The 15,209-nt window shown below is 42.7% G+C and overlaps 1 non-coding gene across 1 annotated transcript; it reads right to left on the bottom strand.

Annotated features, from left to right (window-relative positions):
* Window positions 1-256: 256 nt before the first annotated feature.
* On the bottom strand, window positions 257-338 carry TRNAS-AGA (transfer RNA serine (anticodon AGA)). Its single transcript has one exon. It is a non-coding gene; the product is annotated as a tRNA-Ser (tRNA).
* Between the last annotated feature and the right edge of the window lie 14,871 nt (window positions 339-15,209).

The raw sequence follows: 15,209 nt of genomic DNA, 5'->3' as shown, positions 1-15,209 counted from the left end.
TTTGCAGCAAGCTTCGCCCCCCTTTCGTCTGCTCAAGCACCCCCTCTCCCGCCGTACCCTCTCCGCTGAAGACCGCTTGCATGCCAGCAAAGCCCAGCATGCTATTCATTTCACCGCGCGCATGAAACGTGTTTTACTCCCATACTTTTCGTTATTCTTCAAATCTCCACTGCGTATGAATTTTCCCTTACATGCACAATTATCGTCCTGTTTTCTAATTTGATTTTGTAATATTGTGCAAAATTAAAAACATTTTCGTAGTCGGCAGGATTCGAACCTGCGCGGGGAAACCCCAATAGATTTCTAGTCTATCGCCTTAACCGCTCGGCCACGACTACTGTTGAGTCAATGTTTCCATGGAAGCTATACGACGAACTCACAATGTCCTTCTGACAGACGTGTTTGGCAGTGATTTATTTTTTAGCCTCATGTGCGGCTCAATGAATTTTGTAGGTCTAAAGGATGTATTCAATTTACATTTTTTTATTTCCCACGCGGCAACGATGTTGGAGCGATGTAAACCTTCACAGCCAAAGATCAAAGCAGGTAAAGACATGGCTAGCAAAAGGCACCTTGTAATGCGTGGCATCTGCTGCCTTCTTAGCCAGCCTCATGTCCCTCTACTCTACAGTAGGGGTCTTAAAACTTGGGGGGGGGGGGGGACTCTGGGCAAACAATGTGATAGCAGTGCTTTGTTTTAAGTGGTGAGAAAAATGAAGGCAGCAAGCCATCGCTAGCTTCTTTTGTCATGCATATCCTGGCTGGGAAAAATAGTAACGTAATTTAACTGCAATGTTTAAATAGGTCTCGTGTTTACACAAGTCGAGACATATTGAAACATTGCCAGTTTAATACAATAATTGTGAAAAATCTGAGGGGGATCTGATACATTTTATTTCTTTACTGGGGGCAAGTAGTGGGAAGCCTTAAAAAGTTAGCAGACCACTGCTCTCGAGTAGTATTTGTAGTTTTCCTTTTAACTTTGTATGGGTTCAAAAACGTATCATGCATTTTGATCTTTTCTATAAACCTATGCATGCTGGTTGTTGGGTATGAATGATGTCATTACTTTATTGATATGCATAACCGAGAAGTGACTTCAGATCACCTGTCTCAGTTACTTGACCAGTTCCACATTTTGATTCAAACGCCCTTAATATGCTTCGCAGTGGGAAGCCTAAGCATACAACGGAGAAAAACGCTTCAAAAATACAATGGCAAAATGTTGAGGGCTATAATGATAGGACTCTCTGCCCCATGCACGGGTTTCAGGCCGGACCTGGGACTGTGACTAGATGACGTGTTTTGTGTAGTTATCTACACTTCGGTGAAGCTGTCAGTGCATGCGCTTCTTGTTTAAAGTTATTTATTTAATTTATTTATTTACCCGAAGGTGTCAGAGCACTGTACAACAGAACGAGTTACGTTACATCAGAGAAATGTTACAAAAAAATGGAACATGCAAAAATATGTAGAAATTTGAGAGAGACCCCTTGAACACCAAGGGAATGGGGTACTTTAACAGTATGAAAAAAGATATCCCTAGTGAACCTATGCAAGACAACAAATTGTACTTAATGTAATTAAAGGACCCAAATAGAGGATCGCTCCACTCATTCACTAACTAATCACCTCAACAACAGTATTGTCGTGTATCATTTATTAGTATAAAAATATATTTGTACAAATACAATTAATTCATTAAAAAGCACTCATTTGAGAGCTAATCCTATAAAAACACTCATAAAAATACACTTAAACAATATATGAGATACAAACTATAAAAACACAAATTTCAAATAAGGCAGTACATTCAATTGGCATTGATAGGACTCAAAGATAAAAGGAAAAAAGATGAAAAGGAAGGATGAAAGCAGAAAAAGGAGAGACATACAAATGACATAGAACTTGTCAATGAGCGTTGCACGTTATGAGGTTACATTTACACCAAATCCTGACAATCTATAATTATTGTTCTGCAAAATTGGTGTTTATTTCCCTTAATCGTGCAGTAGAGCGTCGACGCGTTTCGATGGTCTTATTGATAGGTTACCATCTTTATCAAGACTATTTTAATTAGTCTCTCCCACTACTTTCGGCACTGGATGGTTGCCCTTGCTGTCACAGAACTCCTGCGGATAAACATATTGCCGTCAGTGTCTTACTTGTCATGCATTTAAAAACAGACAGCTTTTCTAGTTTTTGACAATTCTCATCTCAGAACATGTCTATAATGTTCAAGGTGCTCAATATCATCACATTTCTCATCTCTATATTTAGACCAGATTTTTTGGACCAGTGAACTTACAATTTTACAGAACCATATATCCACAGTTACAGAGAGTGAAAGATCTACCTTTCTAGTATATACAGAATGAGATATTTTTCACAATTTAACAAGGTTCACAGTCTGATGTACATATTAAATTCCACCCTTCTTATGCACTTCACTGTTTTGCCCATTCGGGCAGGATTGTATACAAAACTGTGCTGTTGCTTTATTAATTTTCTAATATGGTTCTGTACCCTCACTGCAATATCGCAATGTTATTGTTCTGTATAAATTTATTTTACCTTTCACATGTTACTGGGTCTTATATATATATTCAGCTTAAATGGTCGGATGTTCTTTCCCCAAGTCATACTCTAAAAAAATGAATACACTGGCATTAGCTCTGTACGTTTAGTCACTCTACTCTCCAAATGTCCCTAGTTAGCTGCATGCTAGTATTACCGTTTTAGGTTCTGTTCCTGATCCTGATTTTATTTGTCCTAGGTTCAAAAAATCCCTTTACTCGTTTTTCATAGACTCATCCCTGTTGGGTTTTCTGCATTTGAAGATATAAAAGTATATGCCAGTTTAGTATTACTCATTATTACAGCTGTTTATCACGTTTTCATGGCATTTTGGTATTTTATAATTTACCTTGGATTTATCTTCAGCTTTATTGGGGGGTCAAGTGCTACACTGTTCCCTTTGCGTTTTTCCGTGGGACTTTCCAGTGCGCCAGTCTGTTGGTTTGATTATGGAAAAGAGGGATCTATTGTTTATTATTGTTACCTTTATTTTTGTTGTTATAAATTTGATCCCCTTCATTCCCCTACTTACAGATTAAAAGTCTGTTTTTCCTCTTACGGGGTGGGTATCTTTTCGCTGGCCGTTTCTATAAAAAAAAAACAGATAGAACTGTTTGTTAGTTTTATGTTAGAGTTGCATGTAGGGGTTCCCTAACTAACTCTGTTAGCCGTCCGCTTGGTAAGAGCTCTTACCTGAGAAAGGCAGAATCTTCGTCTCCCACACCCCTCGTCCTTCACGATCAGTCGGTATCTCTCGCTGCCCGCCGGTCGTCTCACGTCCAATTAAACGAAGAGACCGATACCCGTTTCTCGTTGTTTTTAAATATCGCGTTCTATTTTGCGATTGGGCAAGGCTCTCTGGTTTCAGGTGAGCGCTAAAAGGTACTTAATTCTGGGCGGCGAGTTTTCCTCCTTTGTTTACTTCCGCTTTTACTATGAGTTCCAAGCCTGGTTTCGTAAGCGGCCATCTTTGATATTCTCGCATGGAATGGGACGCGTTATTTGTTCCATTCACCGCTACCATTCTTGTTGTTCCCATTCTCTTGCTTCATACTCTGGTTTATAGTCGCCTAATATCGTTATTATCATCATTATCATATATCTACTAATACAACAACAATTTATTTCTATTTGGTTAATAGCCTAATAAATGTTATTGTTTTATTTGTTTATCAACGAGTCACTTCTTATGCTCTAAGTTCAGCAGCTATCTAGTTTAAGTGCTTTATGCTCTGGGTATACCTAAATTTTACATGCACTTATCTAAAGGGTGCATCCAAATAGATTTTTAAAGGGCCTCAGTTGTTGTTGATGTATAATATTCCCTGTCTTACATGTGTAAAGTGGCATAGTATCCAGAACCATGACCAGGCTTAAATCTAATCATTGATTTGCCACAATTCTCATCCAGTCCTCTCTGGAATTTAATCCTTTGTTTATCGTGTCCAAGTATATCATGAACCACTGTTCTCGTGATTTACGTATCATTTCAACATTGCCACCTCTTCTGCTTACGCTCACCTTTTCCAGGATATACCATGTGAATTCATTGCATCCATGTTTCTTCATTTTGTAATGGTCTGTAAGGGGAGCGTTTTCTTTTAGATTTTTAATTGCCGATCTGTGTTCCAGTAGTCTAGTCCGGAGTTCCCTCTCTGTCTCGCCTACGTAGCCGTAGCCACATGGGCAGATTAAGAGGTACACTACACTCTTACTTCTGCAGTTATTTAGACTCTGAGGGTTCAATATTTTTCCATTGAAGTTGAATGTTTTACCTTCAATGCAATTTGGGCAAATGGAACATGATCCACATTTATAATTGCCTTTGGCCTTCTTATTGCCTGTCAAAGTGCTTTGGGATGGACCCCTGGAGTTTTTATAAGTATGTACCAATGCGTTCTTAATTGTCTTATTCCTCCTGAAGGAAAACAGAGGTTTAGGCATTGGTGTCGACAATTCGCTGTTCAGAATTTTCCAGTTTCGGTTCACAATATTTTTTAATTTGTTACTTAGACCTGAGTATTGGCTGACAAAAACTATTCTATTTGCTGTCTTATCTGTTTTCTCTTTGTTCATGTCTAAGAGGGCCTCCCTATTATAAAATCTAGCCCTTTTCTGGGATGATTTTAGTAGTTTTTTTGGATAGCCTCTATCTAGCAATTTCTTCTCTGTGATCTCTGCATGATGGTAAAAGTCATCTAGGTTCGTACAGTTCCGACTTAAACGCAGAAATTCCCCAAAGGGAATGTTGTCTCTCTGGGATTTTGGATGGTTGCTTTGATATTTTAGCAAACTGTTTTTGTCCGTTGGCTTAGTGTACAATTCTACCTCCAATTTTCCTTGGGTATCTTTCAATTTGATATCTAAAAAATCTACACTGCTGTTGCTGGAATGTGCGGTAAATCTAAGATTGTTGTCCCCTAAGTTGAGCCATTCTAAATCCAAGGTAAATTATAAAATACCAAAATGCCATGAAAACGTGATAAACAGCTGTAATAATGAGTAATACTAAACTGGCATATACTTTTATATCTTCAAATGCAGAAAACCCAACAGGGATGAGTCTATGAAAAACGAGTAAAGGGATTTTTTGAACCTAGGACAAATAAAATCAGGATCAGGAATAGAACCTAAAATGGTAATACTAGCATGCAGCTAACTAGGGACATTTGGAGAGTAGAGTGACTAAACGTACAGAGCTAATGCCAGTGTATTCATTTTTTTAGAGTATGACTTGGGGAAAGAACATCCAACCATTTAAGCTGAATATATATATAAGACCCAGTAACATGTGAAAGGTAAAATACATTTATACACAACAATAACATTGCGATATTGCAGTGAGGGTACAGAACCATATTAGAAAATTAATAAAGCAACAACACAGTTTTGTATACAATCCTGCCCGAATGGGCAAAACAGTGAAGTGCATAAGAAGGGTGGAATTTAATATGTACATCAGACTGTTAACCTCGTTAAATTGTGAAAAATATCTCATTCTGTGTATACTAGAAAGGTAGATCTTTCACTCTCTGTAACTGTGGATATATGGTTCTGTAAAATTGTAAGTTCACTGGTCCAAAAAATCTGGTCTAAATATAGAGATGAGAAATGTGATGATATTGAGCACCTTGAACATTATAGACATGTTCTGAGATGAGAATTGTCAAAAACTAGAAAAGCTGTCTGTTTTTAAATGCATGACAAGTAAGACACTGACGGCAATATGTTTATCCGCAGGAGTTATGTGACAGCAAGGGCAACCATCCAGTGCCGAAAGTAGTGGGAGAGACTAATTAAAATAGTCTTGATAAAGATGGTAACCTATCAATAAGACCATCGAAACGCGTCAACGCTCTACTGCACGATTAAGGGAAATAAACACCAATTTTGCAGAACAATAATTATAGATTGTCAGGATTTGGTGTAAATGTAACCTCATAACGTGCAACGCTCATTGACAAGTTCTATGTCATTTGTATGTCTCTCCTTTTTCTGTTTTCATCCTTCCTTTTCATCTTTTTTCCTTTTATCTTTGAGTCCTATCAATGCCAATTGAATGTACTGCCTTATTTGAAATTTGTGTTTTTATAGTTTGTATCTCATATATTGTTTAAGTGTATTTTTATGAGTGTTTTTATAGGATTAGCTCTCAAATGAGTGCTTTTTAATGAATTAATTGTATTTGTACAAATATATTTTTATACTAATAAATGATACACGACAATACTGTTGTTGAGGTGATTAGTTAGTGAATGAGTGGAGCGATCCTCTATTTGGGTCCTTTAATTACATTAAGTACAATTTGTTGTCTTGCATAGGTTCACTAGGGATATCTTTTTTCATACATGCAAAAATAGCAGGCCACAGAATCAAAACACTGCAGGCAAAAAGAACACAATATCAGAAACAGCAAGCAAAGAATGTACAGACAAAAATATAAATAAATATAACAAATATACAATGACTAAAGAACTTCCTGGCGGGGTCTAAGAAGGAAGGAATTGGTCTGAAGGTGTCTTTGAAATAGAAGAGATTTGAGGTCCGCTTTGAAGATCTGGATGGCAGTGGCGTCACTAGGGTTGGTGTCACCCGGTGCGGGTAACTCATGGTGTCACCCCCTCACGACTTACCACATGGACCATCTCACCCTCTGCCTGCACCATATCCCCTCTGCCTGCACCATATCCCCTCTGCCCGCACCATCTCTCCCTCTGTCCGCACCATCTCTCCCTCTGTCCGCACCATCTCTCCCTCTGCCTGCACCATCTCTCCCTCTGCCTGCACCATCTCCCCTCCGCCTGCATCATCTCTCCCCCCGCCTGCACCATCTCTCCCTCCGCCTGCACCATCTCTCCCTCCGCCTGCACCATCTCTCCCCCTGCCTGCACCATCTCTCCCTCTGCCTGCACCATCTCCCCTCCGCCTGCACCATCTCACCCCCTGCCTGCACCATCTCACCCTCTGCCTGCACCATCTCACTCCCTGCCTGCACCAGCTCACCCTCTGCCTGCACCATCTCACCCTCTGCCTGCACCATCTCCCTCTCTGCCTGCACCATCCACCCCCTTCGCCTGCACTCCCCTCCCCGCCTGCTGCTCTTTTAACCCTTTCCTCGTCGCCTTCTCCCCCCCCCCCCATGGTTTTACCCTCACAGTTCTTGGCTCTTCTCAAAGTGATTGAAATAAACTCATGAAATGCGCTTTGAACACTGAGTGGAAAAGTTTAAATAGACACAGAAGACCTCACCTTCATAACAGCAGCAACTTTTCAACCTGCTACTCCTTCTCACTCTAGCATATTCAGCTGGTGTCAGCATTCAAATTGTTTCACCTATCTCCTTTAGTCGTCCACTTAAGCTCTGTAACCACTCCAGTTTCACACTTGCTGGAATATAGGGTCGCCTGTCTGGTCATATATTGTAGCATAATGACGAGGAAGTCGCTGGTGGTGGTGGGCTACTGTATGCCTTTTCTACCTCCTCTACTTATTCTGCAAGATGGTAACAGGCCAGCAAACCAATAAGGTGACAGAACTACTGTACAGTTTGGGCCATGTCTGGCAATGCGTGTAGCAGACAGGAAGAAGCGGTGCCTGCCATGAAGCACACCATGCTCCCAAACACATGTACCCAACATACCTAATGGGGACTTCGGCCCTGTTACTTTGTTCTAGTCAAGAGAGCATAAACTGTCATATTTCTGGTTCAAGGAAGTACAAATTGCGAGACAGGAAAATAAAATGCAAATAACAGGGGGGGAGGCTGGCCAGGATGGGGGCAGAAAACGTCTAAAATGGGGGTTTACTTTTACTGAGAAAATGTGACCAGAAAACATGCGCCTTGCAGTGGATATAAACACTGGAGAAGCTTATTAACTAAAAGTCAAACTTAGTTCGCATTAGAATTCTTTGCTGCTCACTCTGCTCTCACCTCGAACTACCAGCTTGTTCTGCGGGGACATTAATTGTCTGTCAAGCATGCTAGAAGGGCTCCGAGTCCAGGGTGGGCAGGCGTCATGGGGCTGGCATGAAGAAATCCACTCGGCACTCGTGAAATGTAACATAGGCAAAGCGGCCGCCTTCTTCTCAAACGCACAAAGGCGTCACCGGGCTCAATATTTGGCGGTAACAAAGCACCCACCGAATCCGAGGCCCAATCAGGGCAACTTCCTAGGACCCTGTGTCAGTGCGTACAGTGCGCTGGTGGCTGCAGGAACTGACTGCGGCTGCGCTAACCTGTTGATCCGAGACCGTCATCGACATCAATTAACTTAACCAGCAGGGGGGGGGCTGATACTCAGTGATGATGACGTCAAGGAGCCTGGGACTGGGAGAGCAGGCCTCTGCGCTTGTCAGAGAGGCACAACGTTTCATTAGGCTCAGGGTTTATTATAAAGCAAAGCAGAGCAGACTCGGTGAGTTGAGGCTGCAGCGTAATGGTGTCACCCCGTGTGATGGTGTCACCCGGTGCGGTCCGCACCCCCCGCACCCCCCTAGTGACGCCACTGCTGGATGGAGGTGATGGCACGGAGCAAAGGAGGAAGTGAGTTCCAGATTCTCACCGCATTACCTGAGAACGATTGAGCCATCAATTTTTCCCTTTTGAAGGAGGGGTGCTCAAGCAGGAACTTTTCGGCATTCTGAGAAGGTCTTGAGCCCCCAGACAATTTCAGTTTGTTCGCCAGATAGTGCGGGGAGGAAGAGTGCAAAGCTTTGTGGGTGATGCACGCCATTTTGGAAATAGCTCTAGCCTTGATGGGAAGCCATCGGAGAGATGACAGGATAGGAGTGATGAGGTCACTTTGTTTGGAACCTGAAATAAAGCGAGCTGCTGAATGGAGGATGGATTTGAGGGGCGAGAGGTGAGATTTGGGAAGGCCAGTCAGAAGAGAATTACAATAATCCAGTCTAGAGAGAACTAGTGATTTAACCATGGTTTTTAGGTCTTTCTCCGGGAAGAACCAACGAATCCCCCATAGAAGGCGTAGCTGATAACGTGCACTCTTGGCAATGGAGTTGATGTGTGAGATTAGGTTGAGTCTTTTGTCAAGTATGACACCTAGGGATTTAGGGCAGTCGACAATGATGGGTTTACTGTTGAGTAAATTCAACTGATCCATCCAAGATTGAACAGGAGGTCGGGAGTGAGAGCTAGATAGGAGGAGGAATTCAATTTTGGAGGGATTGAGAATGAGTTGGTGAACTAACATCCAGTTGTGAATAGAGTTGAGAGTAGAGTTGAGTAGTGAAGGATCTTGAGAGGAAGACACCTTGAGGTAGATTTGGGTGTCATCTGCATAGAGATGGTATAGGATTCCAGATTTGCTTAGGAGGTTCCCTAATGGTTCCAGATAGAGATTAAACAGAGTGGGAGCAAGGATAGAACCTTGAGGGACGCCTTGACCAACCGCCCGTGGAGACGAGAGACTGTTCGCAACCTTGATCATTTGGGATCTGTCCGAGAGGAATGAGGCAAACCATGTGAGTACTGTGCGTTCCACGCCCATTCTCTGTTGAAGAATGTTAAGGAGGGTGCTGGGATTAACTGTGTCAAAGGCTGCAGAGAGGACAAGAAGAATCAGAAGGCACGATTCCCCTGAATTGAGTATATGCAGCGTATCATCGATCACTCACAGCAGGGCTGTTTCGGTGCTGCAATTTTAAATAAAGCCAGACTGGAACATGTCAAGGAGATTATTGTCCATAATGTGTTGGGAAAGTTGTTTTGCAACACATGTTTCTTTGATCTTAGAAAGAAAACGGGAGATTAGTGATGGGGCAGAAGTTATTGAAGTCATTCGCATCTGCAGAGGATTTTTTTAGAAGGGGAGTAACCTGTCCTTTTTTGAGGACAACCAAACCTCAGCAGGTAAACTGTGAGGCGAAACAATTCGATTTACACAATAAGTGGGCGCATGTACTTTCTTAATGTCTCTTTACACAGCCTGGTAATTTCCAACTGAACGTTCTTTTCCAATGAAAATCGTTTACTTCTGGAGTGGAGTGAATGATCTTGGACGCTCGGCTACCAAACACAGGTGCAGATTTACAAGCCCCCTGCACCTCTTTTACGCCACTGTTGCGTCACTTTTGTGACGCAGCAGCAGCTCAAAACAGGCACCATGCTGCAGGGTATTTACAGTGTGAGGCATCTGGGAGATGCGTCATGTTGTAAAGCCCAGCGCCAGAAGTAGGCGTTCTAGCGCAGAGGGGGCCTTCCAGCGCAGGAACGCCCCCTAAAAGTGGCTTAGTGAAATCTCCAAGATTTCACTCAGTCACTTTTAAGCCCATGCAGCGTCAAAATCCTGCGTCTGCTTGAAGCAGGAGCAAGGATTGAAGCAGCATTTAAAAGATATGGCACCATGAAGCCTTGCTGGAGCTGTGTCGCTCCAGCAATGGGCCACCTTTACGACACAGATGCGTCACGCATCTGTCTGGTTTTGCCCCATGGTGCATCGCATTGTAAATGCGGCGCATCCATGTTGGCGGAGCCCTGATGCATAATAACTGGCGCATCCCTGCTGATATGCAGGGATGTGCCAGTTATTGTAAATCTGCCCCAAAATGTTTTTTGTGAAATGTAATTCATATCTGATGAAAGATCAGCACTGATTGAGGAGGACGGGTGGGGGGAGTGTCACTCAAGGTGTATCTTGATAGTTCTGCTGGCAACCAATCAACATGAGCTACAGTGGGACATTTACAAATAGGCAGGGATCACTGAAAGACCAGGAGGGCTCACGTGGGGTCACTCTCAACCTTGAAGCCTATCTTTACCACACAACTCCATCCCATGAGGACACAACTATTTATCCATTGACTTTCCTTTGCCAAATAATTATCACCAGACGTCCACTTTTATCTGGTGAATGATTCCAAGCCCACCTCCACCAGCATGGCTTGGTAAGAGAATGTATATCTCTCTAGGCTGCTCCCATGTTTCTATTTTCCTTTTGGGCTTCTGGATTTCAGCCCGTTGCTGCTCACTCAGCCTGCTGTCAGCATGGCCTGGCCAAAGGCACACATGTCTCCACGGTGAACCCTTCTCTTGTTGGTGTTGCAGCTGATGCCGTAGAACTGACCTGACTGATTGAAGTGGACTGACTACTTGCTCCCTTTCCTTACTGAGTAGCTTCTAAGTTTCCCCTTGCAACATTTGTTGAGCCTCTTTTCCGACAGTGACTATTTTGTTTCCATATCCTTGGTGAATGTATCTATGTTTATTTAAATATTTCTTCCAGTTCTTTGACTATGTTATTGTTTGGTTAGTGTGTTACACATAGTGTCACACGTTTTCTCTTGTTGACACTAAGGCTGTTTTCAAAGGCTATGCAAGGATACTATTAGTAAAACACGTCTGACTGGTCTATCGAGCAGTAAGGCAGGGCAAGATGGGCCATTCTGAAAGGACCCTCAGGGGCCGATTCACAGAACTAACTTAAGACAAAATCCTAAACTTACTACTTTTGGTATTCACAGAAGTTAGGATTTTGTCTTAAGTTTGTCTTAAGACAACGTTAAGACAGACTTAAGACAAAATCCTAACTTAAGTCTGTCTTAAAATTGTCTTAAGACAAACTTAAGACAAAATCCTAACTTCTGTGAATTCCAAAAGTAGTAAGTTTAGGATTTTGTCTTAAGTTAGTTCTGTGAATCGGGCCCTCTGTGTGGGCCTCTTCTGTGGTTGTGTGTTGGTCCATGCTGTAAACATCGGTAAATAAAGACTGGGTGACAGTAATAATTACCACTCGTCAGGCTGTAGATGCTATTATCTTACTGCATGCAGCGTGGCTGGACCACTCCCACTTTGACAGTAGAGGAGCAGGGATGTATCAATGTCTTTATCTTTTTATAGGGAAGGAACATTATGAGCTTCGCTGTTACATTTTTCTAATGTAAGTAGGGGTGGGCGTACCTTGCGCAATCATATGTATTCTGATCATGTGGAATCAGTGAGATTATGCATAATTACGGAAGGAGAGTAATTCAGCGATTAGCAACAGTTCTTAGGGCAAAAATGCCTCCTCTCATCCAAAATGGGCTTTAGAATGCATGTTTGCACTAAGAAATGGCACTAAATGCAACAGAACATGAATAGCGATCGCATGCAGCTGCTAGCACTTGCTAAATACACTCTTGGGGCAAGATTTTTCTCTGACTTACTCTAATTAAATTTTTTTCTAAGAATTAGCGCTAAATGTACTCTTGGGGTAAGATTTTCCCCCAATGTACTCACAGCATTTAGCGCTATTTGCTTAGTGCAAAAATGCACCATTGTGTCTAAAACGGAAGCTAGACGCATTTCTCACTAACGCAGAATTAACAAAATTATTCTGATTACTCCAGCATAAATAAAATTACACCCAGGCCTGAATATTACTACTTATCTTGCATGCATAGAGCACAAAAACTTTTGGAACCCCACCTCAGAGATCATCGATACAGCATGTCTGTTTAAATTCAAAGTTACTTAATTTACAAATGTGGCCCACTTTTTTTACTAGCTGGTTCATAAATGTGTGCCATTTTTATTTTGGTTCCTGGTCTTATTTTCTGTGCAAATCGGACCCTGAACATGTTTGTCTTAGTAGTTTTTTTTGATTGGCCAGTTTGGCTGCTTAGTCACAGCTGCCATCAACCATTTGTCTTCTCTAATCCTGTAACCTTCCAGTGAAAATTCCTAAATGTGGTATCTTAAATAAACAAAACACTAAGGACAAGTTAATTTGGAGCAGATTTACAAACAAATGGGAGAGGCCTCCTGCTTATAAAAGTAACAGGTTGGTCATTGCAATAATCATTGGTCTGGGTTAGACCACTCATATATCATGCTCAGAGGCATCTGTCTGCACTATGAACTGCTTTGTGTAATCTAGAGGGAGCTTTTAGAATGGGTGCTGAGCACATTCCTTCATTCAAGGTGTCAAAAGCCTTTTGACAGCTCACTGCCCAGTTAACCTTTTTGTGCATTTCCTTAAATGTCTGTTCTGTGAGTGGGGGGTCACAATAGATCCATATCCCTGCACAAATCTCCTGTAGTACTCAGTCAAGCCAATGAATTCACTGACTTGGGTCTGGGTGGTTGGAGCTTCCCAATGGATTTGGATTGTAGTGGCTGAATTTGGCCTTCACCCACAAGGCAGCCCAAGTATACAACCATACCCTGCACTATCTGGCACTTGCTTGCCTTGATAGTTAGTCCTGCACTCTGAAGAGCCTTCAGGAACTTTTGGAGGTGGATAAGTTGATCCTGCCAGGTGGAGCTAAAGACAGCAGTATTATCCAGATAGGATTCCAATCCAGCAAGGACTTTATTCATCAACTGCTGAAAGGTGGCAGGCTCGTTCTTCGGACCATAGATAATCATAGTGAACTGGAAGTGCTCATCTGGAGTGAACATTGCAGATTTCTCTTTTGCCCCAGGTGTTAGACCTATCTGCCAGTACCCTGCTGTGAGATCAATGGAACTCAGATATGTTGCTGACCCCAACCTGTCAATCAGATCATCAGCCCTTGGAATTGGATGGGCATCTGATTTTGTAGCTGCATCGAGGCCCCTGTAGTCCACACAGCACCTCATTTTTTTCCAGCCTGGGAATGAGGCTTGGGGACTAACACAACTGGTCTGGCCCAGGGGCTCTCTGAGGATTCAATGACACCCAATGCCAGCATCTTGCTTACCTCAGCTTTGATGCTTCCTTTGACATGCTCAGACTGCCTGAATATTTTTCTTTTCACAAGTAGGCTGTCACCAGTGTCCACGTCATGTGTATACCATTTAATCTGACCAGGGGTCAAAGAAAAAAGCTCAGAAAACTGCTTTAGTACTTGCCTGAAATCAGTCTGCTGTTGGACAGCGAGGGTGTCTGAAAAGACCACTCTATCAACGTAGTCATCTTTAGGGTTGTGGGAAAAGAGATCAGGGAGAGAGGCTCACTTTCTGCCTCCTGATCCTCACCTGTAACCATAAGCACAGTCACATCAGTCCTGTCATTGTAGGGTTTAAGGCAATTCACGTGTATTACATTCTTGGGGTTTCTACATGTGCAAAGTCAACTAAGTAGGTGACCTCCTCCTTTCTCAAGGATAGGGTAGGGCCCAGTCCATTTGTCCTGGAAGGCCTAAGGTGCCATAGACTCCAAAACCCATACCTTCTGCCCTGGTTGGAACTCCACCACGGCCGCCTTTTGATCATACCAGAGCTTCCGGAGGGTTAATGTAATTGTTTGCTTTTTCATGTGATTGTCATCCTTGAATGAAGGCCAAGCACATAATCCACAATGTCTTATTTTGAATCCTGAAGCGGCGCTCCCATCCTTCCTTGAGAAGATAGAGGGGCCCACAAGCAGGGTGTCCAAACAAAAGTTCAAAGGGGAAAATCCCTTCTCCTTTTTGTGGCACGTCTGTAAGCAAACAGCAGGCAAGGTAGTAAAACATCCCATCTCCTTTTGAGGTTTTCAGGGAGTCCATTAATCATGCCATTTAGAGTCTTTTAAATCATTCAAAAAGCCCATTTGTCTGCGGATGGTATAGTTTAGTGAATCTATAGGTCACCCCACACTCAACCCACATGTGTTTTAAGGATGCAGATATACTGGTAGTCCCTCTGTCTGATACTAGTTCTTTAGGAAAGTGAACCTTAGTAAAAATACCAAGGAGGGCCATGGCGACTGCAGGTGCAGTGATGGTCCTTAGGGGAATTTTCTCAGAGTATCTCGTTGCATGATCCACTACTACCAGAATACATATATTCCCTGATGCTGTTGAAGGATGAAGGGGACCAACAATGTCAATCCCTACCGTTTCAAAGGGTACCCCAACCACTGGAAGTGGAATTAAGGGGGCCGTTAGGTGGCTACCTGTCTTGCTACTGGCCTGACAAGTGACACAGGTGTTACAAAACCCCTTCATCTTCCTGTCCAGTAGAAGTGGTTAACTAACATACCCCAGATTTTTGTCTGGCCAAGATTCCCAGCTAGGGGAATGTCATGGACCAATGTGAGGAGGAATTATCTAAACTGCTGAGTCACTACCATTCTCCCAATGGCACCAGGTTTGGGGTCTGGCCTCAGTGTTTAGGAGTTCCTCCTCCCAATAGGTCCTGTGGAAACCACTGACAGTTTCCTTTTCCT

Source organism: Lissotriton vulgaris, chromosome 12 (genome assembly GCF_964263255.1).
Source record: "Lissotriton vulgaris chromosome 12, aLisVul1.2, whole genome shotgun sequence".
Lineage (NCBI taxonomy): Eukaryota > Metazoa > Chordata > Amphibia > Caudata > Salamandridae > Lissotriton > Lissotriton vulgaris.
Note: the sequence above shows the minus strand (reverse complement) of the source record. Positions and strands in the feature narration are given on the sequence as shown.